The 25,569-nt window shown below is 40.3% G+C and overlaps 1 protein-coding gene across 6 annotated transcripts in view; it reads right to left on the minus strand.

Moving 5' to 3' along the window:
- The window catches only part of ERG (ETS transcription factor ERG), a 148,871-nt gene that overhangs the window by 111,371 nt on the left and 11,931 nt on the right, over nt 1–25,569 (minus strand). The window contains exon 2 of one of the 6 annotated variants that reach the window (XM_026121572.2): nt 126–323. The exons of 4 other annotated variants lie outside the window; for them this stretch is intronic. The gene's annotated coding sequence lies outside the window, so the exon portion shown is untranslated. Of the gene's footprint in view, nt 1–125; nt 324–16,668; nt 17,119–25,569 lie in introns of those variants that run through there. One more of the 6 variants, XM_064525072.1, reaches the window with a different exon arrangement.

A 25,569-nucleotide genomic window follows, 5' to 3' on the forward strand; every position in this document is an offset into this window, starting at 1 on the left:
ATTCCCTGTCTAACATGGCTCTAATTTAAGAGTCAAAATGACACTAAAGCCTGGTTTAGGAAGACATCTCTTTTCAGGAAACTGAAACAAGGAAATTATAATACAAACTGAAAGTTAACACTTGCCCAAGTGCTTTCCTGAATTAAGGTTTAACCCTGGAAAGATATAATAATGTCCACACGACGAACAGGCTGGAGGCTGCTGGGGCAGTACACCAGGGTCCCAATGCTCTGCCCGTGTCCCCAAGGAAAGACGGTAGCTCGCCTCAGGCAGCATTAAATGTTCAGGACAGGATCTGGCCTGTGGGACTGGTTTCCATCCTCCTGACACATACAAAGCATCACACATGAGTAATATTAATAATGAATAATAGTAATATCTTAGTAATATAACTTATGAAATAAACATATGAGCTATGAGGCACAGATTCCACTCTGATATTCAGAACAAAAGAAAAAATCAAAATAAAATCACGTTATTGTATGAAATCAGCCAGACCTAGCTGTGCCTGTGCAATTGCCGTACCCCAAGTAGGAGAAGAAGATACACTATACAATCTATTGTCTTTCCACGCATGTGTGCATGCAACCAGTCTTTTTGGAGTTATGTAAATACATCAAAAGGTCCTAGAATTATGTACAGCTCTGCAGATCACCAGATGTGATTTCGTTGTTTTTCCTTTTTAGAGTCATATCAAAAGGATTAGACTTTTTAATGTAGGCATATACGGCCAAATAACTGAGAGGCTGAACATGCCCTCCGTATGGGGAGGCAGCATACACCTCCCTCTCGTACATTTTTGTACCCATGTTACCCCATCTCCTGCCATACACTTCCCTATTTGCAGATGGGAACCCAGATTCATTTTCCATAATTTGGCATGCTGTGCTCACCTAAATAAAAGCAGGTCCTTCGCAATGCGGCCTACACCCTGCATTAAAGTGCTGTGAGAAAGAGCATGACCTGGCAGTCTGCAAAACTGACGGAAAAGACTCCAGGCCAAACTCCAGACCAAGCTACGCCCACTCGGAGTGGAGTTTGGCTGTAGCAAATAAAGAAACATGGTCCACACTGCTGTTCTACCAGGGATCAGTGTGGGCCAAAATACTTATCTGCACAATGTGTAACATTCAAAATGCAGCTGAAGCGTGTGTACAATAACGGATAATAAAAGACCGCTTAATCAATGAAAAACAACATGCCAGAATTCCTGGGCCAGATTCTTGGCTCAGTGAATGCAAGGACGATATTAAATGGTTACCCGAGCACAGGCTGTATGTGAGAGAGAAGTGCCAAAGCTCTATTTGGATGACAACTGCTGTCTCGAAAGAGCCCTTTATCAGTGTGTCTAAAGTGAAAAATCATAAGAGCTTGCACTTTATAAATGTGAATATGAGACTTTATAAATGTGAATATGAGACTGTATGAAAAGCTATGAATGGCACAAAGCACTGGAAATTCACACACACACACACACCAGTATGATGAATAATACAGAGTGGCATTGTACAGAATTTGTATCCCCATGACTTTGGGATGTTTACCATTACTCACAGGAGGTGAATCCATGAACAGTTATGCAGACTATCCCAATTGAGTGCCAGTAAGACTTTCAGATACCCTCACACCGTCATGCAGGCTGTACTTGCCACATATTTTATAAGAACTGATGTTTTTCAGCTGTTGGAGAATTTCTGAGATGTGCAACTCTATTCATTTCTAGATAGTTTTTTGAGGTCTGCCCACAAAATCTCTTTCCGGGAATCAGGGCCCTATGAGCACTGATGAGATAGTGTGTAAAAACAAGAAAGGTTGTGATATTCAAAAGGCAGAAGGACTGTAGTCTTATTGGTGTACTACTGCTGTAACTTAGAGCTGCCTGTTTTTGGTAGATGAATGCCCTACACATGGTTTTCAGCCTTCTGTGATTTGTGAACACCTAAAAATGTTCCAGTTAGTTAAGGTGGGAGCCCTTGTATAGCAAAATTTAAGCCAAGTGTAGGCTTGCTACACTTCAGAAGTGATTTGCAGACCCACAGAGCTCTAAAGACCACTGACTGAAAACCAATGTGCAATCATTCTGCTAATGCAGCTGCCATTTTATTCACATCACAGGTCGAGTTAAGTCCTTTAATAGCACTAAGAAGAGAAGAGGTAAAATCCTTATCCACTGAAATAAATTGGACTTTTGCCACTGTCTGAGGCAGGCCAGAAATTCATTCACGCTATCTTAGTTCGTATGTGCAAAACTCAGGAGCAAAAGAATATTATAAACATGAAATCTGGAAACTGTTAAACAAACAAAACAATAATTTTCTTGTACTAGATGCTACTGCAAGTTTACGACCCCCTTCTGATACTTCCAGACCTAGAAGAAAGTACTCTAGAGCCAGTAGAGCAGCAGGAGCCAGCTCCTTCCACATCCATGAAGTTTGTCAGGAATCTGATTAGAGCCCTCACGCGGTCCGAAGCACCACTGAGCACCCTGTACCTCACACGTGCACTCTCCAGGAGGGCAATTGCTTAAAGGTGCAAGGAGCAAAACTCTGTAGTATATACTCAAAAAAGAACTGAAGTCACAGAAATTTTTATAATTCAGGAGTTGTAAATCACGGGTATGATGAGCAGACTCTGTGAAACACAACCCTTCCAACCCAGGGCCAATATTGACACTAAGCTATAACAGAGCAGAGCTGCTAACGTGGACTTCAAGTTTTTATGTTTACTTTGTGGTTGGATATAACCACTTTAGTTTATTTTTTTGCTTCTTTTGTTGTAATCTCTGTACATTCTAACAACCTCAACAATAAAACCCCGTGGAAAGATCCCACTAGATTCAAAAAATGCTACTGTCGAGGCAAATCATCTGTAGTCAGTGCATGCAGGCTGTTAGGAAAAGATTTTGTGATTGCAGGTAGATACCACAAATGAAACAACAGTAAAGGACAAGAAAATCAAAATAGGGAAAAGATGTGTCAATCAACATACAACTTTCCATACTCAGCTAAAATTTTTTGTAGTCATTCTGCCTTTACAGGATTGAACATAGTGGATGCACTGCACTGTCTGATGCACTCAGGTGCAAGAATGAGGTGACACTAAGTAGCACTGATTGTTGCATTAACAGATCAGGAGAACTAGATCTGGGCTAGGAAAGGTCCTAACCTGTGAATCTGGTCCATTTCTCTTCTGTACTTGTAAGCACATTAAATAAATAGTAAGTTTTGGGTAAGTAAATTAAATAAGAGTTAAATAACTTATTGATAACTTTACAATTATATCTGAGAGAGTTTTTGATAAAATGGCAGCATTTGTTTAAAAAGTCAGTAGGAGAAACAAAAAGTAGATGGAGGGGTTTTTTGGTTGGTCGATTGTTTTCAATTTTGGCAGCTAAAAACTGATTTTTCACTCTTAACAAATACTCTAAAATGTCAATGAAAAGCGAGTGCTAAACCTCTTCTTTTTTTTCTGAAAATAAAGAAAACTCTTCTACCCAGCCCTCCTTCTGAAAAGCCATCTGTCTGAGGGTTTGTTTCATGACTACTCATACTGATAATTTCCCCCCCTCATGCAACGTTAACGTCATTTCAGTCCATCAGATCAGGTCTGACTGAAAACAAATCACCTTTCTGATGGGCCTCACTTTGAGCTGCCTCAGTGCCCTAATCCAGCTGCTCATGGAGTCCCAGGAGCCCCAATGCTAACACCACCAGGCAGGCGAGAGGAAAACGTGGTCAGCAGTGGTAGGTAGGTGAGGAGAGGTGCTGCTCCTGTCGGCAGCAGTCATGGGCTTGGGTTGATTTAAGCTGACCATGAAACCACGACCTCAATATTGCCGTTAGCAAGTCAGTAACTAAGTTATAAGCCATTTTTCACCACCTGTTTGTGAAGGCCCAGATGGCCAGGGTCTAGAGTTAACTCTGCACTAATAACAGTACTCCAGGTCCTCATCGTCTGTAGGTACAAACGGACACGTCTATCTGAAGACCTGTTAAATCTGTCTCTGCTGCAGTTCATTGACACAGCAGGTAGAAGATGGATTTTTCTTCTAGGATGTAGAGCTGTTCTGCATATATTTTATAAAGCATATATAAAGAAAAATATGAACTGGTAGTACAAGGAATTAAAAATCTCCTAATGGATGAATGGTGCTCCCCTCCTTGGAGGGGTCAATCCACCCCCAGGGAAAAGAGAGCAAATGTTCCCCTTCTCTTCCCTTTGAATGTGGAGTCTGTGGGGAAGGCACATTTCTATACTACCACCCAAATATATCTGTGCAGCTACTGCTTATCTTAAGTTCCAACCCATGATCTCAGGGGAGGATACAGCCCTAAATTAGCTCATTTACAGTAGGAACTTTAGACTACAGCCAAAAATATTTGTTTTTATTAGTACTCCCTATATAGTACGCCTCTGACCAATAACTTGTTTTATTTATTTTTCTGGCGAATTACCATGTTCTTATTCAAAGCCATAATGAGGATTATATATCAATGTGGAATGCAGAGTAGCTATTCCTGAAACTCTGAACTATGTATAAAAGAGTTTGGAAATCCCCAAACACTATCTCTTCAGTCCAGGCCACTTACAAATGTGGTTAAGATGAATGAAGTAATATCTTCAGAAAGGAAGGAGACTTTTGAGTCACGTCTGACACATTTAACTACATCAACCACTTTCCATAGCTCAAGGTTTTGACTGTCTATCTTAATACCGTGCAGGAGTGTTTGATAATGATTAGTCCCTGATGCTTATCCTGTTACAGGATACTTACCCACATGCATGGGATACCAAAGGGAGAGTAAAGAATGAATTCAAGACTTTCTGCTCTCCAAGTAGAAAACCACAGAGTTCACCAGAAAAGTTGCTGGATCAAATCAAGGTCCTGCTTGGTGCACTTTGTTGCCTTTCTCTTTCACGCTAGAGCTGTCCTGTCAGATTTCTGTGTTTAACTATTCAAACTCAGCTCAACTCCACACTTAGCTGAAGGTGTCAGCCAGTCAGCTCCACACGAACAAGACATGCAGCCATGGAGTAACCATCATGTAATTTCTATCTGCAGATTATAATTATGGACCTTAGTACTCTACAGAAATAAGACTTTCCAAGGAAAAATAGAGTACTGCACCAAAGCAGGATGACATCAGGAGAGATATATAGTGACAAATACTAGTTTCTAATTTACATTCATTCCACTGTTAAAGTTCAAGCCTGTTTCAAACGTTTTAACCCATGCTCCACTGAAAATTGCACCTGTGGAAAAATACATGTACTGATGGTGCAAATTCAACTCTGTCATCAAAGGAATTCATGAGAAATTATTTCAATGCCAAAGTCACAGCTAAAGAAAACTAATATCTCTTGTTGAAAGGTAAAAGCAAATGAGAATATTTTAGAAAGTGAAATGATCCAACTCAATAAAAATGAATTACATAGCAACCTCCTGTGATGCATGTTATCAGTTCCTTCAAGGCTTTCTTGCCTAATGCCTCTTGCACTTTACGGCCATTTCTTCAGGAAAGATTTGCAGATTAACCAGTGCTTCATGCAGTTCTGCTCCTTGAATTTCCCAGCCTAGTGGTAGCTGTGGGAAGCTGAAGGACAGATATTATACAAGAGCTGAGACTGGATGCTCTAGCTGCCCCCTAGCTGTCAGATACCTATGACTCAATTTTCCTTTCACTTACAAGAGATCTGTTTTTAATACATCCACGGAAAATGCTAGACAAGAACTAATCTGAGTTTTGTGCCACGCATAGCATTCAGATGACATATTAATGTTTTCAACCATATTTAAGTATCGAGTAAAAAAACCTGATGACCTATGCATAATAAGCAGGAAACAACAGTATTTTTAAAAAGTCAAAAAGAATTCTGTGAACACCTTACAACGTCTTCGAGAATATCTACTTGAATAAATACTAGAATTTGCATAATCGGGTATTACAGACACCATGCACTTTCAGTGAATACTGACTACATTAGGTAAGTACATAATTTACTGCAGTTTATTCATGAGTTCTGCCAAACCTGGAAAAGTTTGGAATTGTTACATTTGAAAACAATATCTAAAATCTGAAGAATCTAAAATTACATTTATGCAAGGAGTCAAGTGTAAAGTCTGTAAGCCACTTAGCTTAGACATATATGACTTAGACATGTATGAGCAAGAAATACAAAATAGTTAAAATTTTCTCTGCTTTCCATACATTTCCTTGGTTGTCATATTTAAGAAATGTATATGCTGTTCAGGAACAGAATGTGCTGGCACAGAAATCTGTTGCACGCAAACAATCACTTTGGGCATGCAAGAAACACTTCAGTAATCTGCACTGGATTTTTTTCTCCCTGTAGGTTTCGGGTGAACGCTTTTTGTTCTAATGAGGAACGTCATTGTTATAAGGAGCAGTAACTTTTCACTGTTTTCTCCTGTATATGGACTTGCTCGTGTTGGTGCAGGGTGACACAAACAGGCCAGGCAGCTATGTCCCCTGGAGATTTTGCCCACCAGATAGCTCCACAGAATGCCCTCTTTGGAGCTGTCTCAGAGTGTTAATGGGAAGAGACTGCCGTCTTTGCCCAGCCTGTATCTGTATACCTCAGTCACTATCTACCAACTCATTTCTTCTGTTGTGGCACCTCCATATGGCACTCTCTGTGCTGAATTCACTCAACTACCAATTTTGGGTGCCAACTCAGTTGCCTTTGAGGATGAGAAGCAACAGCAGTAAACTTGCCTCCTTTGACAGGTTCCCCCAGGAGAGTCTCAGGCCTGGACGGAGAGCAAAGAGCATATCGAGCCCTAAATTGGGCTGAATTTCTGGACAGAACTTTTCTGAAGCAAGTTAAATCAAGAGCATGAATGTAAACTACATCGCATAGCCACTCACTGAAGTATACTGTCAACCTCTATAACGGAGAACTCTGGGCACATGCAGACAGTTTATTAGTTTATGGGCCTAAGGTGTTCCAGGGAGTGTGAAAAATGGTCCTATAGATGGAGATTTTGCATAAAGAGGTCTGATCTACCCATGAAATACAAACACTCACTGAAAGTCAAACAACACTTGACTGAATAGTCATCGGAGGAGTCTGCAGGTTTCTCCAACACAGCTTTGTTTTCATGGCACCTATTCCCCTCCTAGAGCCATGTATGGACATCCCCCGCCTCAGCAAAAGAGAGGAGTCAACTGATTCTGTAAACTTTGTAACATGGGAGGCCAGCAGCAGAAAGCATGGATACATCCTCAGTGAAGGGTTAGTTAAGTAAAAACAGGCTAGAGAGGGTGATGGAGCATCCTGGGTGATTCTTCACAACTCCCTGCAGGATTTCTGTTTTGTTTTGTTTTTTTTTTGTTTTTTTTTTTTTTTTTTTTGTGACTCCACCCTAAGAATCTTGGAAACCCATGGCACAACGGCATCACGGGGAACAACATTAACTCAACAAACATTACTGCTAACACCTTTTTTGTTTACTTGAGAGTATTCATAAGAAGAGAAAGTATAAATGCATAGGGTTATGCTTCTTTAGGAAGCATTTCCACTTCAAGTGGAAATGATTATTTGACTAGAGAACAAAACATACAGTTCAGTAGAGGCTTTGAAGTTCTTCAGACCAATTTTCCTTGATATTACTAACTGTTTTTTACTCCTGTTATGTGTCCTTGGCATAAAACTCTTATTCCTATTGGTTTAATTTCTTTTTTTACTCGTGGCACTTCCCTTTCAGATGAATAAAAGTTAAAAAATTGAAACAGCTGTATACACATGAGGTATTTAAGCAAGAAAGTGACTTTCAATAAGCGTTGCCTTGTACTGCAAAAAGTGTTTGAAAAGTACGTATCAGAAAGGCTGGCACTTCCATTGCAATTTATATCTAGTTTTATTAATAAAAATGTTAATGTATTATAAAAATAGAAATACATTATATCCTCGGCAAGCAAGTACCTTGAAAGGATATAAGTCATCTTTAATAATCCTTTGATTTGTGACCTTCACGGCTTTGTTTTCATTTTTATTTCAAATGCATTTGAAGAATGTCTATAAATAGCTAGGGCTGACTGAATGTATAATTTTAGGCTCATTTTTTCAGCATCTGGATTTTGCAGCAGTTTGCTAGATGAAACATGGATGTGTCACTTGTGAAATTGTGAAGTCTAAAGTTAAGTCCTTAGAAAAATAATGTTTTGTGGATCTAAGTGTATTTCCTAATAGCGAGTGTAAAGCCATAACATAAAATTTACAACACATTATTGAGTATGTACTAAGCAAAGATGCAAGTTTGACCTAGAAGTGTGAAGAAATAAATTTCACATGAGAAAGAAGTTCATTAAGCTCAATCGAAAACTCCTAGAATGTTTGCTTTATATTGCAAGGGAAATATTTGTATTTCACCTCATACAGTATTTAAAACCAGAGTGCAAGATTAATACATTTAGCTTACTGAGTCTTATTTCACAGAAGACAAAATGCAGCAAAACCAGCTGACTGCTTGTGTATGGGGTTCTGCATTTGGGTAAGTGAAAAAGAAATATTAAAAATTACAATGCATTTTATGCAGAGCTGGAGAAGAACTGAGATTACAGGGTTAAGGCATGTTTAGCTCACCCCAGTGTGTTTTTCCAGAAAAACTTTGGAAGACCCCAGTGTGGCAAAGAGTTACAAATGCAAGCACCCCTGCACACTGGAAGTAATTCCCCCAGTGCAAATGGGACTACTTTCAATGTATAAAGACGTGAACAGGCCTCTGCCAGGATAAGGCTACACTTATCTTCTTGCTTAGCTTTAATTCAAAATGAGAACTTAATGGAACAAATATGGTCTATGGACCAGACTATCAGTAGATATAATAGGAAGCTGGGGAATAGGATACAGGAGGATTTTCTTAAGCAGTGGGGCCCTTTATATTTAGTTATTCTGTAATTAGTTGTTTTTATTGACATAAGGCATACAGATGGGCTTACGCATTTCTATAGAAATACGGCCAAAGTTTATTATCTTATTACATTTATTGCTGTGCCTTCCATCATGATGGTTCACAAAAGCACTTAATTGGCACAGGGCACAATCCCATTTATGTTAAAGTAAACAGCAAAACTAGTACAGATTTCAGCCATGCCAAATCGGAGTCCAACCACTATATGGGCATACACGTGTTTCACTCACTTCTGAAGGCAGTTATGACTGGAAGGAAGCAGCAACTCTTAATAAAGAATGTTGTTAAAGAAAATAATTAATTCCTGGAAGTAACAACATTGACAAATATGTTGCAATTTTAGAGAAATAAATAATTAAGGCTATCTCTTTAGCTAGGGAAGCCAGAATAACACCTCGTCCCCTATGAAAATGGTATGTTCTGGACTGTTTCTAAAGGCTGGCCCCTTCACAAGCTCCCACAGATCACCAGCATCAAACAAACCTAGGGGAAACGACACCACTGTCCATGTAGCTTAAGCGGTTATACAGTTCCAATGTTTCTAGTATTTGAACACCTCATGATTTTTAAAAGGGAAAATGGAAATATACAGAGGGAGACATATGCAGAACATAAAATGGTCTAAATGCATTAATAAGTACTTGGGCTACTTTACACTGCTGAGAAACCTGTTAAGGCTGCAGTCTGTTACACTTGAGTCTACAGGCAACTGGCTAGCTAGGACAACCCAGCTGGCAGCAGACATGAAATACGTGTGTTGAGTTTACCCTGCTAATGCTGAAAGAAACTGGTCTGAACTAGGGAGAAACAACTGGGAGGGTCAATTAACCTTGCTGCAGTGCCTTGCTGCTGTAGCCAGTCTGCTTCTAGCTGATCTAACCTGAGCTGGTTCATTTAAAACTAGTAGTCAATGCATAACACTGAATCGTTTGTAGACATATGTGAGGTGAGGTCTCTCAGGAATTTCATCGCCAGAATTTAGCACAGACTGCCTGCATCCCAGGTTGGCCATCCACCCTTCCTTTTGATCTCTTGTCAAAACAGATCTGACCTGAATTTATTTAGCTACATGAAACTTGGAGCTTGTTTAGAACAAATAAATTGTTCTTTCAGTATTTTTATAATTAAAAAAATCTCCTATGTTCTCTCCCTCCAAAACGTTGATCCCACCTCAAATTTTTCTGCTAAACAATGATGAGAGTTGGGCCCACCAAATTTCTGAGATTTTATGGAGGTCCAAAATCTGACTGTAGAGTCTAAGTTTAGGAAGAGTTTTTATATATCTCAATATGTTTGTTTGCTTTTCAGCCACTGTTCTCCAAGTTTAAACAACATCTATCTGTAATTTTTTGAATGCAATGAACAATTTCCTTTCTTTTTCCCTCTGTCCTCATCACCCTGCTCCACATTTCCCTAGTTCCATTTACACCTATGAACTGCTCACATTTTCTGTCGTGTTTATGTCTAAAATCTTCTTCTTCATTTCAGAGTCTCACCCCCATTCCTGTGCTCAGCCAGAGCTGACAAATGCTTCATCCAAAAATTATTCAAACTTTCCCAATATTTTTTCATCCAAAACCCTGCTGACTCTTTTGTGCTGATTCTGACCAATTTCTACAATATGCAACAGTACTGAAGGTAATTTGAGCATACGGCTTTTGTGTCAGCTACAGAGATGCTGTTAACAGAGTTGGCACGTCCAGTGAGACGCCAAACCCAGCTTTGCCCCCAGGTCTCCCATACTGTGAACCCCAGGCCCCGCACGGAGATCTAACAAAGGAGAACCAGCCTGAATGGGAAAGGCCTACCAAAACAGCTGTGGTGTTGAATCAGTGATCCCTTAAACTGCTTTCTGGTTGACATGCACTTACAATGTAGGCCAGTTTTTATCTCTACTTGCATCTTCATATGCCAGGAAAACCTCTCTACTCCCCATCAATGTAAGCTCCCCGCAAAACATCACAAGTGTGTTGCTCCAGCATGAGTTTCTCTCCACTAGCTAGAGCACACAAGGATATCCCACCTTGTGCTGGGAGAAGATGCTGTACTTAGCAATGGCTCCTGACTCTACCACGTGCTCCCTGCAGCACTTCTGTGTCTACACAGTGGAGCATATATGAACTCTGGGGCAGGGGAATCACAGGAAAACTGAGGTTGGACAGGACATCGTTTGTCCTGACCGCCTGCCCAAAGCAGGGCCAATTAGAGCAGGCTGCTCTGGGCTTTGCCCAGTCAAACTCTGAATATTTCTAAGGCTAGGGATTACACTATCGCTCTAGGCTCTTGTTCCAGTGTCTGATCGCCCCGACAGTGATTTTTTTACCTTTTTTTCTAGTCAGATTTTCCACTGTTGCAACTTGTGACTGTTGCCCCTTGTTTTCTTGCAGCACACCTCCAAGAAGAAATCGGAAGCTACCTTCCCATTAGACAGCTGAAAACCACACTAACAATTTTGTGTCTGTTCTGCAAACTTTGGACTTTTTTTCACTCATCCTTCTGATCTTTTGCCCAGTGCTACATTATCTAATGGACAAGTCAGATACTAACATGATTTAGGCAGCTGAATGTGCGTAGATGTACAAGTGAAGGCATGAGTTAGAAAGTATATGAACCCTTTAAATAGTGAGTCAGGATATGTTTCCTTTCTGAGGGCCAAACAGGCATTGTAGGTATCTCATGTGGATTATATCTTTCACACCCAGCAATGATGTAAAAAGAATAGCCATGTGGCTGTTGTGCCCACATCTGTCCTCTAAGACACTGTCACAATTAATGTATTACCACAGCTTTAATATGTGTTCAAAGTCCTGGTGTGGCTCTAAAAGTTCCACTAAAATTCTATTTTTGTCATTTCCTGTTCTCAAAAATTATTAACCATTAAAGAAATCTACTTACTTTTGTATTAAAGAACCTTTTGGACATGATAGCATGTAAATCCAGGTTTATTTTTTCTGAAACATCAGTCTATCGGTCTCCCATTTCTTTAAATGAATGTAGTCTTAATAGAAAAAAACAAGTTGGAAGTTCAAAGAATTTAACTGAGTGATGTCAAATATTTCTTTAAATCTAGATCCCCACATTTCTTCCACTTTTTTATGTGCTAGGCATGTATAAATGTCAAATACCAGATCTAAAACAACTATGACTGCATTTCTCATAGAATTAAAAAAAAAAAATCACTATCCTTTTCACCCCAAGCTTTGACTCATCTTTGTGCAACCTGTTAGTGAAATATAGTTGGGACGAAAAAGAAACAAATCATCATCGCTACTTCCATGGTCTTTGAAGCTTGCAGTTGGTGTATGTCACAATTTTTCAACATAGCAACTTTTAGAGGGTTTACAGCACTGGCTGTATACTGCTAGCATGCTTCAGCTCTGAGCAGTTCAGACCTTGCAGAGGAACCCCCTAAGTAGCTAACTGACTCAGTCTCAAATATGAACTGCAAAGATTTAAGGCTCAGATCCTACTTAGCTCCCACTCATATCAGTGGGCTGTGGGTCTGTCCCAAACTGATGAGGAAATGAGCAGTGGCTTTGGAGAGCACTCTGAGACTGATCAATTTTCCAAAATGAGGAAAACAAAAAGGAATCAAATTCCATCACTTTAGAAAGATTCACATCACAGGGAAAGTTAACTAAGATGGTATTAGTAATACGTATGATATTCTCTCTATGGTACACAGAAGTTGTACATAGGTACTAAGGACTCAGCAGTGCATAGGAACTTGCTGTAATCAGAACTGTTCTTTGAGTACCAAATAACTGCGTAATGACTCAGGATTTCCCTGGCCAATGCCACAACACCACAGACCCTATAAAACTAAGTTCTATCTTGCCTGGAATAACTGGCCATGACACTTTTTCTTCCTTTCCTTGTTGCAAGAAGGCAGGAGGAGAAGAGTGCTGGTGTTTTCAGCAGACTACAAAGCACAGTGATTTGGAAATCTTCATCTCACTTCTGAGGTCACAGTATGTCAGCAGGGGACCCACATACTGTGACCTCAGGGGACCATTTTCACCATCAGTGATGACAAATTAACAATATGCTCCAAATACTCTCACTTTCCCACTGGCTAGTCTGTCATCCCAATGGTGCATAACAGAGGCAAAGCACCTTTGCAGGGGTTCTGCTTAGCTAACAGTAAACCATGCAATCTTGTCAAGGGTTAAGGAACAGTTAGGCCTACTTTATATTTGTGAAACAATTAGTCATAATTAGGCCAGTTTCACATTTGGAAAAGGGGAATAGCTTTAATTAGAATGGAATTATGTCCCTGTGACAGACTTCAGAGGGAACTCTAATGGCAGGATGCAAACAATTAAGTTTGCCAGGCTTTTACGGCATTTAACAGCTTATGGAGCATATTGTGAGTATACAATCCTTTCAGTATGTATAAGAACCATCTGCAACAAAACCCCACATCTCTGCTAGGATCAGAGCAAATGAACGGGGTAAAAAGAAAAAAAAAAGAATTTTAAAACAGTAACCAAATCCCCCTCTTGGCCCAAGCACCTTCTCAATACATTTGGGCAGCTCTTCTCCCTAATCTAGAAACTTCTTTCTTTTTTTTTCTTTTTTTACTGTGGAATGGGATTCTTGTTACAGAATATAAAGAAAACATGAAGTTCCATTTAAGGAAATAAATACTTAATGCCTAGCTACAAAGTATACCTCTTCCTCTCTGCCATGCTTCTTTAGCTATTAACTTGAGGGCTGGTCTACATATGAACTTGCATCAAAATAAGTCAGCTGAATTTAATTGATGCCTTCTGTTATTCACAGGCTGGAAACGGGCACTGGTCTCAATATAAAGGTTTCTTGGGTAGCTGTAGCTGTTCTACAACTCTCTTATCATTGACTTAGCTTAAAACCCCCTACACAGGGATAAACAGCAACTCTTCCATTGAAACCAGTGGGAATGTTCCTTTGGAGTCCAAAGGCAATTGGCTTTAGGCAAGCACAAGCCAATGAAAAGTATTTACATAAAAATACAATCACAGAGAAAACAAAATCAAACAAGACTGAATCATAAGCAGAGCATGTTGAAACCCTGCAGAACAGAAGACAGGACAATGCTTCAGTACTAGTGACTGGAATACTGCTGATATTTTTATTTCTCTGTGGTCGTCACTCTAAGCAAGAGACTTCTTGTCTGAATGAAGGGATAGCAGCCTCATGCATTTTTTGCAGTGAAAAAAAGATGCAGCTTTTAGTCATCACTATTAGAAGAGTTGAACCAAGTTTGCAGCACAAATATTGTGTGAAATAAGAAAAAAAAAAAAAGAAAAGTAGCCATGTCACAGCTCTTGCCCTCCAGTGCTGTTTACCTCTCTCTGCCCCAGTGGTTCAGTGGTTGCAGCATTCACTTGGCACATGGAAGAGGCAGGTTCAACTCCATCCTCTGAGTGAGAGCACATGATTCCTGAGAGCACGCTCCAAGACACATGCAGTGGGATATACAAAGGCACAGTGGGTCTTTTAACTGCTCCTTGTGGCAATGTTATGGTTTACATAAATAATTAGACATTCACTGTAGTCAAGACTAGCAGGTATGTGTCCTACTTATCAGGTGTTTCAACTACTGGGCTACAGTCTTTCTCCCTCTGTGACTAAACATTTTGTTCAAAATGTACCCACATAATAATGTACATTTAATGTAATATTCCCTTTACTGTAATAATGAGGATATCCCAAACAGGAGAGATTCCATTTTACATCCACACTCTACTTAAACCATGGTAGGGATTTGAACTGAGGTCTGAGTATTCAAGGACAACATTTCTAATGGCTGGATTCACAACAGCGCAAAAGAAGAGTACAGAAGAAAAAATTATTATCCAGAATGTTTTGAAACACAATTGTGGGCACCCACCCAATGTTCTGGAAATCTGTGAAACAAATGAAAGATCACTAAGTAACATAACTGAAAGGACTGCCCATAAATATATCCACCCCATCCTCCATTCCTTCACCATAAAGGAAGGAGGTTGTTCTAGGGATTTAAAAATAATAATCCGGGTTTAGGAACAAGAACTCCTTACAGAGAATTTCCTGCCTCTTCTAATCTCAGCTATGGCAAACTGTGATACCTCAAGTAACTGAATCGCAAATTACTTAGGACTAAGAATTTAAACCTACACCTTGGATACTAGTTACAAGCTTGTTAGAAATTAGCACAGATCACACCCTCCCATTTTCCATGCTCGTCTTTGCACTGACACAAATTAGCAGGTAAATAATGCTCCCATTTTATTGTTGTTATTTTCCATAATCATTGGAAAAAGCTCATTCTGGGAGCAATTTCATAGGCAGATTCCCCGCTTAACTAACATGCCCTCTGGATATAGGCTATCTCTGCTACAGTCATCAGGTAGAAGCCAAATAAAGGAAAAGAGCATAAAGTGTATGAGGCAACCTAGAGACAAGTAAGGAGAAAACTTGTTTCTTGAAAGAAGATATTGCTTTCCACAAGAAGGCAAGAAGAGATGATGGCAGAAGAAAAGCAGAGGAACACATTTGCCAGCTGTCAGGTCAGAAGATTAGAGAGGACATCCCAGTACTCTACTTTTTGCCAGTCCCTTCAATACTACACCTGTCAGAGTAAAGTAACAACAGCACAGGGTGTCTTATATGCCCAGTGTGCTCAAGCATTCTTATGACCAGAGTGACACTTTAATTCCTCTCTTATCCTGCAAAACAGCTTTTACTTTATGACAGGCACACAGAGAGGGAGCATGGCAGAGGGCATAACTGAAGTCACCCTATAGCTCAACATACCGTACTCCGTAGAAAAGCAGCTCTCTACTACCGGCATGAGGTCTAAAGGGAGAAAGTTCCCTGCCAAGGTAACAATCGGGTGCACAGCCAGCTGTGCCCATACTGACCTCCCACAAGAAAATAAGTATATATGCAAAGTTGTCTCATGTTTGCCTACCAACAAGAATGTCTTCAGCAAGTTTTATCATTTTAACCTAATATAATTTTTTTTTCAAAATTCTTTCTATCAGACATTGCATTTTGCACCTTCAGGTACCATATTCCTCATATTTATCACCGTCACCTTGATGCCTTGATGCATCACGTTCATTCACTTGTGGAAAATGAAACTGTATTGTTTCATTTTGTTGAAAACACTCCTATTACTGTCTTTCAACTAATCAGAATACTCTAAATTCTTACTTTTTTATCATAGCTGAAAGAAATGACATAAGGACAATTCCTGATCAGCTTTAGTTTTCAAGAAGACAATATTTGTCTCTCATTCCACTTCAGTAGTGGTGTGATAGCAAGAAAAGACAGACGAAGATAAATACTAGTGCAAATAATTTCTTAAAAATTTTTTCCATGGCAGCAAGAATCTGTATCTATTTTTCTACTAAATCTAAAAGTACAAGTAATTATTTTCCAAAGAGACTAGTGGTTTTGTGAACCCAATCAAGGCAAGAGAGAGGGCAAATTTTCAAAAACTCCTGAGCATCCATCTGCTAAAAGTAAGCCTCAAAATGGACAACAAGGAACGCTCAAACTCACTAATTACTTTGAATATCTTGATTACAGTTCAAAGAAAAATTACTCTAACATATTATTATGATATACATAACATTTAACCACTTGTTTAACACGAGCTTTTTTGTATGTAGCTACATTTTTCTAGCATTTTGCACAGAAATAATGTCATGAAATAAAATCATTTAGCAGCAAAGGGCAGAAATTCAGGCTGACACACATACCATTAAAAATGCTGGCCTCCTACTCAGAGCGTAAACAATCTGAAGAAACTGAAAGATTGACAGAATGTAGACCATTATGTCGTCCTGATTTTTTTTCCATGCCCACTACTCATTTCTTCATTTTCTTCTAGCTAGCACCTTGCTGTAAAACAGTCTCTAATACCCAGGAAGGTCTCAATAACAACATTAAATCAGGCATTTCTTTTCAGCTCTTTCTTATTAATGGCTATGCTGTCATTCAGTTTTCCAGGACCTCGCTGGTTGTTTGGAATATGAGACATCCGAAGCTGTTGCTGATGGCAATGGAGGAAGAGGACAGGTTGCCAGCTGCGTGATCGCCTGCAGTGAAGGCTAAAGCAACAAAACCTTGGAAAATACCCGTACAAACAGCTGGGGAGTCAAATGACAGCATCTTGATCTGTGATCACCGAGCCACCCTTGGAGCACCAATGTGCCTGGTGGGCTGGCAGCAGTAGATATGCTCAGGAACCCACTGAGCTGATGACATCCCTTTGCCTGTTATTTACCAGCATGGAGGAGTCTCCATGTGGAGCTGTCTGCGGCTGGCTCACTTGTATACCGAGGTCTGGTATCGCTGGGGTCTGGCTGGACTGCTTCTGCATGGTACAAAAACAGAAAGATGCCATGAAGTCCAGATAAATATATGCTGGGAGGTGGAAATGAATTGAAGAACACACAATTGTCATTTTATTTCCTCCCTTGAAACTCCTGTTCTCACATTTTTCTCTGCCTGAGACTTTATCTCTTCTGCTTGTTTTGGGGAAGCCACAGGAAAGAAAAAAGCAGGACTCCTGTAAATGGGACTCGGTATCTTGCTGTTCCTTTGCACGGTAGGCATGTTTTTGCTTTCCACACTTTGCCACCTCCAAATTTTACCAGCAGAAGACTGACCCAGTTTGCTGGGAATAAAAGCCAGGATGAGCGGCTCTCAAGCCAACTCTGTGCAGTCACAGAGGGTCCAGCAGAAGCAGGGCGAGAGCACTGATAGCGCTCCGATAACGCTCCGACCACTTGCCAGGACCGCAGCCTGCCATTGCAGACAAGCAGACACCCGAAGCTGTTCATAGCTGCGAGGTTGAGTTCCCAGAGCAGGAGCCAGCATCACAGGGCTGCAAGGACCTCTGGCACCGCTCGCGGACACTCCCAAGGTTCACGGGTGGAAGCAGGGATCAAGCACACCTCCCCTCGGGCATGCTCCAGCAAGAAAAGCATGCCCTTCGCAAGCTTTGAACTCCTAGTGTCTACATGAGAAAGCAGAAAACTCAGCTTCTCATCACAGGTATGCAAATTTTCCCCATCAGATTCGTATAATAATCTGCAGCTATAAAATCAACAGGAATTTTCACTCGGAACTTTGCTAGGAGCAGAATCGTACCCTTAATCAGCAAAATAAATGAACATTTAAAACTAACATAACCTTGCAGTACATAAAGTAGAACTGCCTTGGTGGTGTCAGTTAATTCCAACTACTCTCTGCCAAGGTTTCATTCTGGGTATAAATACACAGTTTGCCCAAGGGAGCAGCATATGTCCCTCCTCTCCTTATTGTGAGACATCTCTTTAGATTTGCACAGTTCCAGATAAATCAGATGTTAAAAGAGATATTTATGATCTTCAAAACTCAATAAACTGCATTTACACTTACAGTATCTTGGCTCGTTCTGGGCTGAAAAGACCATAAGACCTGATGTATACTTGTATAAATAACTGAGCATATGAAATTTAGTAACAGGAGCTCTTGTGACTCATAGGAGTCTTTGGAAAAATCCCCACTAATCTATTAATAATAAAGAATCTGTAATGCTAAAATTACAAACTCCAGCACGTCCCCTCGTCTTAGCATACCAGAGAGACTTTTCCTTTTCTGATAACAGTAGCATATTCAAGACAGCATAGGCTTGACACAAGCCTAGTCCAAATTCTGCAGCCGGATACCTGGAATTACAATATTCCCACGCAGGATGTTGGATATTTAGCAGAAATCTCAGCTCAATGTAAAAAGCTAATATTTTTTAATGAGATAAGTATGCAAATGCCCAGTACAACCAATGTAAAATTTCCAGTGTTACTGAACTGGGTATCAAATTACCTCCATTTTTTGCTGCTCCTAAATTAAAAATTGTGTACAACAAACATGTATTGAAGTGCAGGAGATGCTATATAGGGTGGCTGTGACATCTGGCACAGATGAGAGTGTTGCTGGCAGTTTGATACCAAAAATTCAACTGAGAAATAATTTACAGTACTGATGTTTAACATGCCATGATTAGGTTACAGAATTATGCCCCACAGATAAATCAGGCGTGCTCTTCGCTTTGAAGAATTCTTTCCCCATGCTAGCTACAGAGATATAGATGTTACTGAGTGGTAAGAGTCGCTTGGATTACATTTTTAGGTTTTCTTTACAGCCACCGTATCAAGGGACTTAAAGTTTTGATTGTGTAGCACAATTCTGCTGCATGGAGTGATTTCTGGACCAAACTACACAACTAAGAAATTCAGTAGATCACAGAGCTCAGTACTCTGAACAGCACTGTCCATCGCTCTTGCACTCAGTGAATTACATGAGGTAGAGTGTAACTTTAGTACAGAAAACATGTGGATTGCTTCCCACTTTCTACATTCTCCAACAAACCATCTGTCTATCTTCTGTTTGTAAGCGTCTACGGAGGTGACCACTCTTACTTGGCCTGGACGGCCCCTAATACCTAGAGGTACGAATAATATCACTGGAAAAATACATATAATATTTCATCAGTCATTAAAGGAACACCTCTGTGACTGGGAGGCCTACATTTCTTTCTTCTTTTCTTTGTTAGTCTTTATGTATGTTTTATTTTTTATACAGTGCTTCAGGGATCACTCAACAAATGATAATCTCCCCACATACAGTCACAGTATAAGAAACAAAGTTAGGTGGAGAAGATCCTTTCAGCAGGGAAACCACTTTAGTTCCATTTTTGGCCCAGTTCTTGAAGAAATGAGACTTAAGATATCATGCTGTGCACATGCATGAGTGTTTCTTGACCTTCCAGCAACTTAGGAATGATTTCCCAATTTTTCCCAGATTTAACAAGAGGTTAATAGAGTCGAAAATACTATGTTCGTTAAAGAGTCGGGGAAGCAACAGCTGGGTAAAGCAGGGAGATTTTGTTAGAGCCTCCACCGAGGGGAGAGCTAAGAAATGAGTGCCCTTAATTAGACATCAGAGAATCCACGGAGGACAGTGGTGCCAAAGTTGGGTTGCTTCGTTTTGCTGCTCGCCTGCACGTGTGGCTGACGTGCTCTGTGCAGATCACTAAAAAAATGAATTCTGTCTATCAAAAAGAAGTGCTCCTTCCCTCCAACACGCTGCTTTCTGAGTGACGGGTTAGTGCAGTTGTACAGGAGCGACAACCCCATGCTAGGGTTGTTACCCACAGACTTACCTGGAGCACATCTATGCAAGCCCGGTGACAGATCCCAGAAGCTGGATCTCAGGGGGAAGTCTTGGTTCTGCACATACGCGACATTAGTCCCAGAAGCAGTCTTTTCTGCTTTAGCATAACCCCTCTCTTAGACGCATTTTCCCTTTTGCAAATGCCCGTAAGATTATATGCACCTTATATTTTGAATTAAATTCTACAACTTCCTGTCACTATGTTCTGCAGATGAAAAAGCCCCTTGCCGACTGCCACACACCTTCCTGATTTAACACAGGGTTGTTAAAACATTGCAAATTCATTCGAGCAGGAAATACAGTCACATTCAAAAAGACAGTGTTTTGTCAAGGTATGAGATATACTCAGGCATCTCTACAGTATTAAAACCTTAGATTTGGATGAGTTGTTAGGAATTTTACCAAGATAACAACAGCAACAAAAACTAGCAGACAGCCAAAGAAAGGCATTAATTTCTCAGTATTTTAGGCTTCGATTTTCCACACCAACAGATCCTTGAATTCTCCTTGAATCTCAGTGAAAGAAGTGCTCCACATTAATACAAACATCCCTTTAGCAAAGATCAGGGCATGAACGGGCACATGCTTACACCTTATTCACATGGTAAATGACTTTGTGTGACAACAGAGCCCACCTAATTTATTATTTGTCCTCAATAAAGTTTATGAAGAGGACGACCAAGCTAGGGGTTGTTTAGCCTCAGAATAAAATGGGAATCTTTAACAAGAATGTATGTGAACTGAAGTGCTCCTCAGTGAGGATATGGTTGGCAGAAGCTGCCCTCAAGAAAATTAGTACTGTTCCCAGCTAAACAATATATTTGTATTTGAGCTAATACATTTGAAAGAATACATTTATTTTCAGCTGACCTAAAATATTTTCAGCTTGCACAGGAATGTGTTAGCTCTATTAATACAGGGCTTTTCTTTTTAGCAGGAATTATATAAGAACTAATTTTAAACTATTATTGTTTTAGTGGTGGCAGGCAGGTTAACATTCCTCCTAATCCACATTGTAACAGCTTTTTCTCTCACAAAACTTTTTGACAAAAGAATAAATTACAGATGTCTACTTTGCAGCCCTACAAAAAAATTAAGTGACTAAAAGGCAGAAAATAGTCAGAGAGAATTATGACCAAATGCCACATATTAAAAAGTTCTCCACATGTGGCACAGAAAGAAACAGTCATTTCACTACAATTGTCTGCTTAACAGGTTGAGCCTCTATCCAACTGGTAGCAATCAGGCAGGACACTAGAGTGGGCAGGAAATCTAAAATTAGGTTTTACTACCTATAATGGAGGATTTATGGGATAATTTAATTGGCAGTCTTGGGACTGAAACCCAAGGTGGGGGAACAAAAATATCTATCTGGATACACTCTATGAACCCTTCCTGTAGTGGGCTGAAAAATAAAAGCACTGGGGAAATAGCCTAAAGATGCAATATCCCTTTTCTCGTGCTAGGCAGAAGATGCATGAATACGTTCATGTGTTGAGGGGAGGGGGTACACCAGAGGCAGTAGGAAGCCATACACTGACATAAACTGATTTTTCTTCTCTTTAGGAGAATGTTCTGTGAATTGCTTCTTGTAGTGAAGCTTGTCTTCTACTACACAAGGGATTATAAACAGTCCCAGAGTAAACAGAAGGCTATAATTCACTCCGATGCTTCTTCTGATGTCACAGACCATGAAAGTGCAACACAAACAGTTTATTGACTGCAGCAGATTGAACTCAGCCTTGTACTCACCCATCCCAGGACAGCCACTGTCATCAGCAATATTTGCTGAGCCATTTGGGCTTTTGATCCCCCATGGCACTTCTACGCTAATATAGCCCTCCTGAAGTTAAACCCCAAAGAAATAAGAAGGCATTGGCTTGCCTTGTCCCTCCACCCTGGGAGAGCTCTGCAAGGGTTAACATTTTGCTCTCCACTGGATTAAAGCCTTGCGCAACTTAACAGGGGGTAACAGGATCCCTTTCACAGTCCTCATGTGTGTTCCACTGATGTCAGCACGTGCTACTGATGTATTTTCCATGGCTTATTACATTTATTATATGGGCTTCGTGCCAGCTTGGGAGGTTGAGTGAGAGGTGCAGGGACACTGCCCACTGTCACCTCACGCGCAGGGATGTGCTCCCCCACGCTGCTAGCCAGCGATTCCTCTTGGCATCTTCAGGGCTCGTTCCTGCAAGGTGCTGTGCACACCCTTGAGTGGCTAGACCCCTCCAAGATGCGCTGATGTTTGCAATCGATCCCTAGCTAGACAACTGCCTGGGATGTAGGGAGCAGAAATACATCAGTATGGGGAAGCAACAGACATGTTGGCCCCTTAGAAAGCACATCTTCTCTTTTTAATGCCATGACCAAATAGACTCTCAAATTCAGTCCCTTTGAGTTTCCTTTCCTTTTTTTGTTTGTTTGTTTGGTTGGGTGGGTGGGTTTTGGCAAATACTCTTTAAAAGAAATGGCATTCACATACCTCTACTCCAAACTATCAATCAGAGGCAAGACCTACCCATTTCAAAGGTCTCCTGTAATAGGGTCACCATTACTGGCCTTTATGAAGAAACTGCTGCATCTGATAAATGCCTTTATGCTTAATAGCAGAAACACAGTCATATTCTTTGCGATGGTAAAGAATTCTGAGACGATGATATGAGAATATGCTTAGTGTTATTACATCCAACTTATCACTGGAAATGTCAAAAGGAAAAGCAAACAAGTCAGTTTAACAACCCTGGATTATTGTTCTTAAAATAGCAGCGACATAAAGTTTTAAGCTATCATAAATTAAAACAAAAAATGTATTCCCATCTTTTTCAGAAGGCGACATCCGGGAATAAGCTGGAAATTTCCAAGGCTGTCCCAAGAATTTCTCAGCATATTTCAACCTTGCTTGGGATAAACTGAAAAATCCCATAAGCAAGGGAAAAAGAATAGATTCCAAAAATCAACTTTTGCAAGAGCTCTGCAGTTAGCCATAAGTCTATAGTGAACTTGGTCAGGCCATTTGGACACCAGCCCATCGCAAAGGCTACAACACCTCCAAAAATATATGCTTAACTAGATCTAAGTGTGACAATTTCAAGCATATGTTGATGTTTTTACCATTTTGCTTTTTTTCCTCTCCTGTTCTTTGAGCGCTAACATCAATCATCCTTCATTTCTTGCCTTTTATATTCTTCCCCTAATGCTGTTTCTATCAAAGTGAATGAGAAAAATCTCCATGTCATCAACAGGAACAAGTTTTTGCACCACTCATCCTTCTTTACTAAGAGAACCACCACACAGTTTGATATAAACTTAAGAGCCATTGTCATAACTAGGATGCTGTTGAAAGTCAAAGTCAGATTTCTTATGAAAGAGAAAATTTCCCTTTCAATACATTAGTTAATTTAGCCTTATATTTGAAATGTTTCTTCCATAAACATCCTTTTTTTTTCTTTTCTTAGCTTACTTTTTCCATCCTTGAGGCTAACATGATTACATTACAGTAAAGAAGAAAACCTTTGTGTCTTAAATACGGCCTCTTTGTTGCCTAAATTTAAAATACGTGAAAAGTTTATAGACCTTGTCAGATTCAGGGTGTGGTACCTTACACTTTCCCTCATGAAAATGCAGCCTACATCTGTAAGTTGCCTTTTCATGGAAATACTATTCGGAGAGCATTTCCATAAAAATTCACCTTGGCACAGCTCTGCTTCTCTTGTCATTTGCCCAGCTGTGTTCCTTCTTTGATTGATTTTCATTTTGGATAAGGCACAACAGTCATTTTAACGGGGGGAGCTGGGGAAACTTTCCATTTTTACATAAGAGCAAACATCATTGTCAATTTAATACGGCTGCATGAAGCATCAATAAAACCTACTGTAATTGTATTTACAGTCAGAGATAGTCTGAGAGAACAGTTCAACCTGCAGCTGCCCTTACTAAAAACAAGACAAGAATACAGTGCATTGAGTCCTAAGTGTGACTTTCAGAAGAAGAAACACCAGGTCTTTTCAAGGGTTTGATTCAGTTCTGACTGAAGTCAATGTGAGTCCTTCCACAAACTTGAGCAGGAGATAGGGTACAGATCCATTTGCCTGGAGGGGAAAAGGGGTGCGGAGGAAAGGGAAGGGATCAGCCTCAGAGAAAAGAGAGCTGTTGACCCAGACAGACAAATTAAATGAGACTGTACTGTCATTGCTGGCGCTGTTCCTGAGCTGCCAAGCCCCAGCAACGCCCTGAGACACTAGGCACCTTCCAGACCCAGAGCCATTTATTTCCCCCAAGGGAACACTAAAAGTTCCATCTACTCTTGCAACAGGTGACATCTGGGCCAAGATAGAAAGGATCCCACGCTGTCCTCATCTGCCTCACCAGCCCCGTGCTATTGCCAGAGGGAAGGTGAGTTAGACAGACTTACTAGCCCAGGTGAGGGTACCCGAAGCACGTGGTAAGACACAGGCTGCACCTGTACTTCTCCCTGGCGGGGGCACTAGCTGGGGACAAGGGGACAGGGGAAAGGAGACAAGGGGCCAGGCCTTCCAGCATGGCATCGGGGCTCCCCACTCCACTGCAGCCACGCAGCCCCATATCACTGCACTCCAATGTGTTCAAAGGGTATTTTGACCATGTTTCCTAAACACAAATACTAAATTATTATTTTAAATGATGGGTTTCATATTTTCTGAAGCATTTGCCCTGCACTGAGGCTGAAAATGGACAGTCTGTGGTCTCTTTTATGAAGTTGTTTTTATCCTTTAGGAACCAAAGTGGTAAACCACTAATGGCACAAGCATTTTTCTCATTATCAGTTACAAGGTTAATGATTCTTATTTAAGCAAGTAGTATTTTAAAACCATTTAGGCTTGCATGTTCAGTTATTAGACTTCAGACTGGTTACTGTGTCCTCTCTTAAGAAACTCCTTTTGTTATGTTAAATTAAAGATGTATTTTCAAGACCATGTGGTAAACACTTTTAGGAACTTGTTGCAACAATGTCTTATAACTGGCTCATTTTCAAAATCCCTTACATAAAAGTTTAGCGCACTACAACTCTCAGGTCAATTCAAAACAATTAAATGATCAGTTAAAACTGCGGTCTAACAGGTGACACAAAGGCAGACTTTAACCCCACTGCTTGCACTGAGCTCTGCTTCGTGGTCTTGTAGAAGTTACTCAACCTACTCCTAAAAAGCATTAACTGAAACAAAGCATTTCAAGCTTGTGTGCCCTGACCTTCCAGACACAACACAGTGTCAAGTCATGCCTCCATCTCCAGAAGCCCAATGCCACCCAGACATAGACTAGAACAGACCACAAAGATTATTTTTACACAAGGATCATAGGGGAGAGATCACATCCCTTTTTGCTCTAGCCCCATCCCAATACTAGCACTGAGAAAAATGTCATAGACTACTAATGGCACTGGAAGACAAATGTCCAGATTC

This window comes from Dromaius novaehollandiae, chromosome 1 (genome assembly GCF_036370855.1).
Source record: "Dromaius novaehollandiae isolate bDroNov1 chromosome 1, bDroNov1.hap1, whole genome shotgun sequence".
Classification (NCBI taxonomy): domain Eukaryota; kingdom Metazoa; phylum Chordata; class Aves; order Casuariiformes; family Dromaiidae; genus Dromaius; species Dromaius novaehollandiae.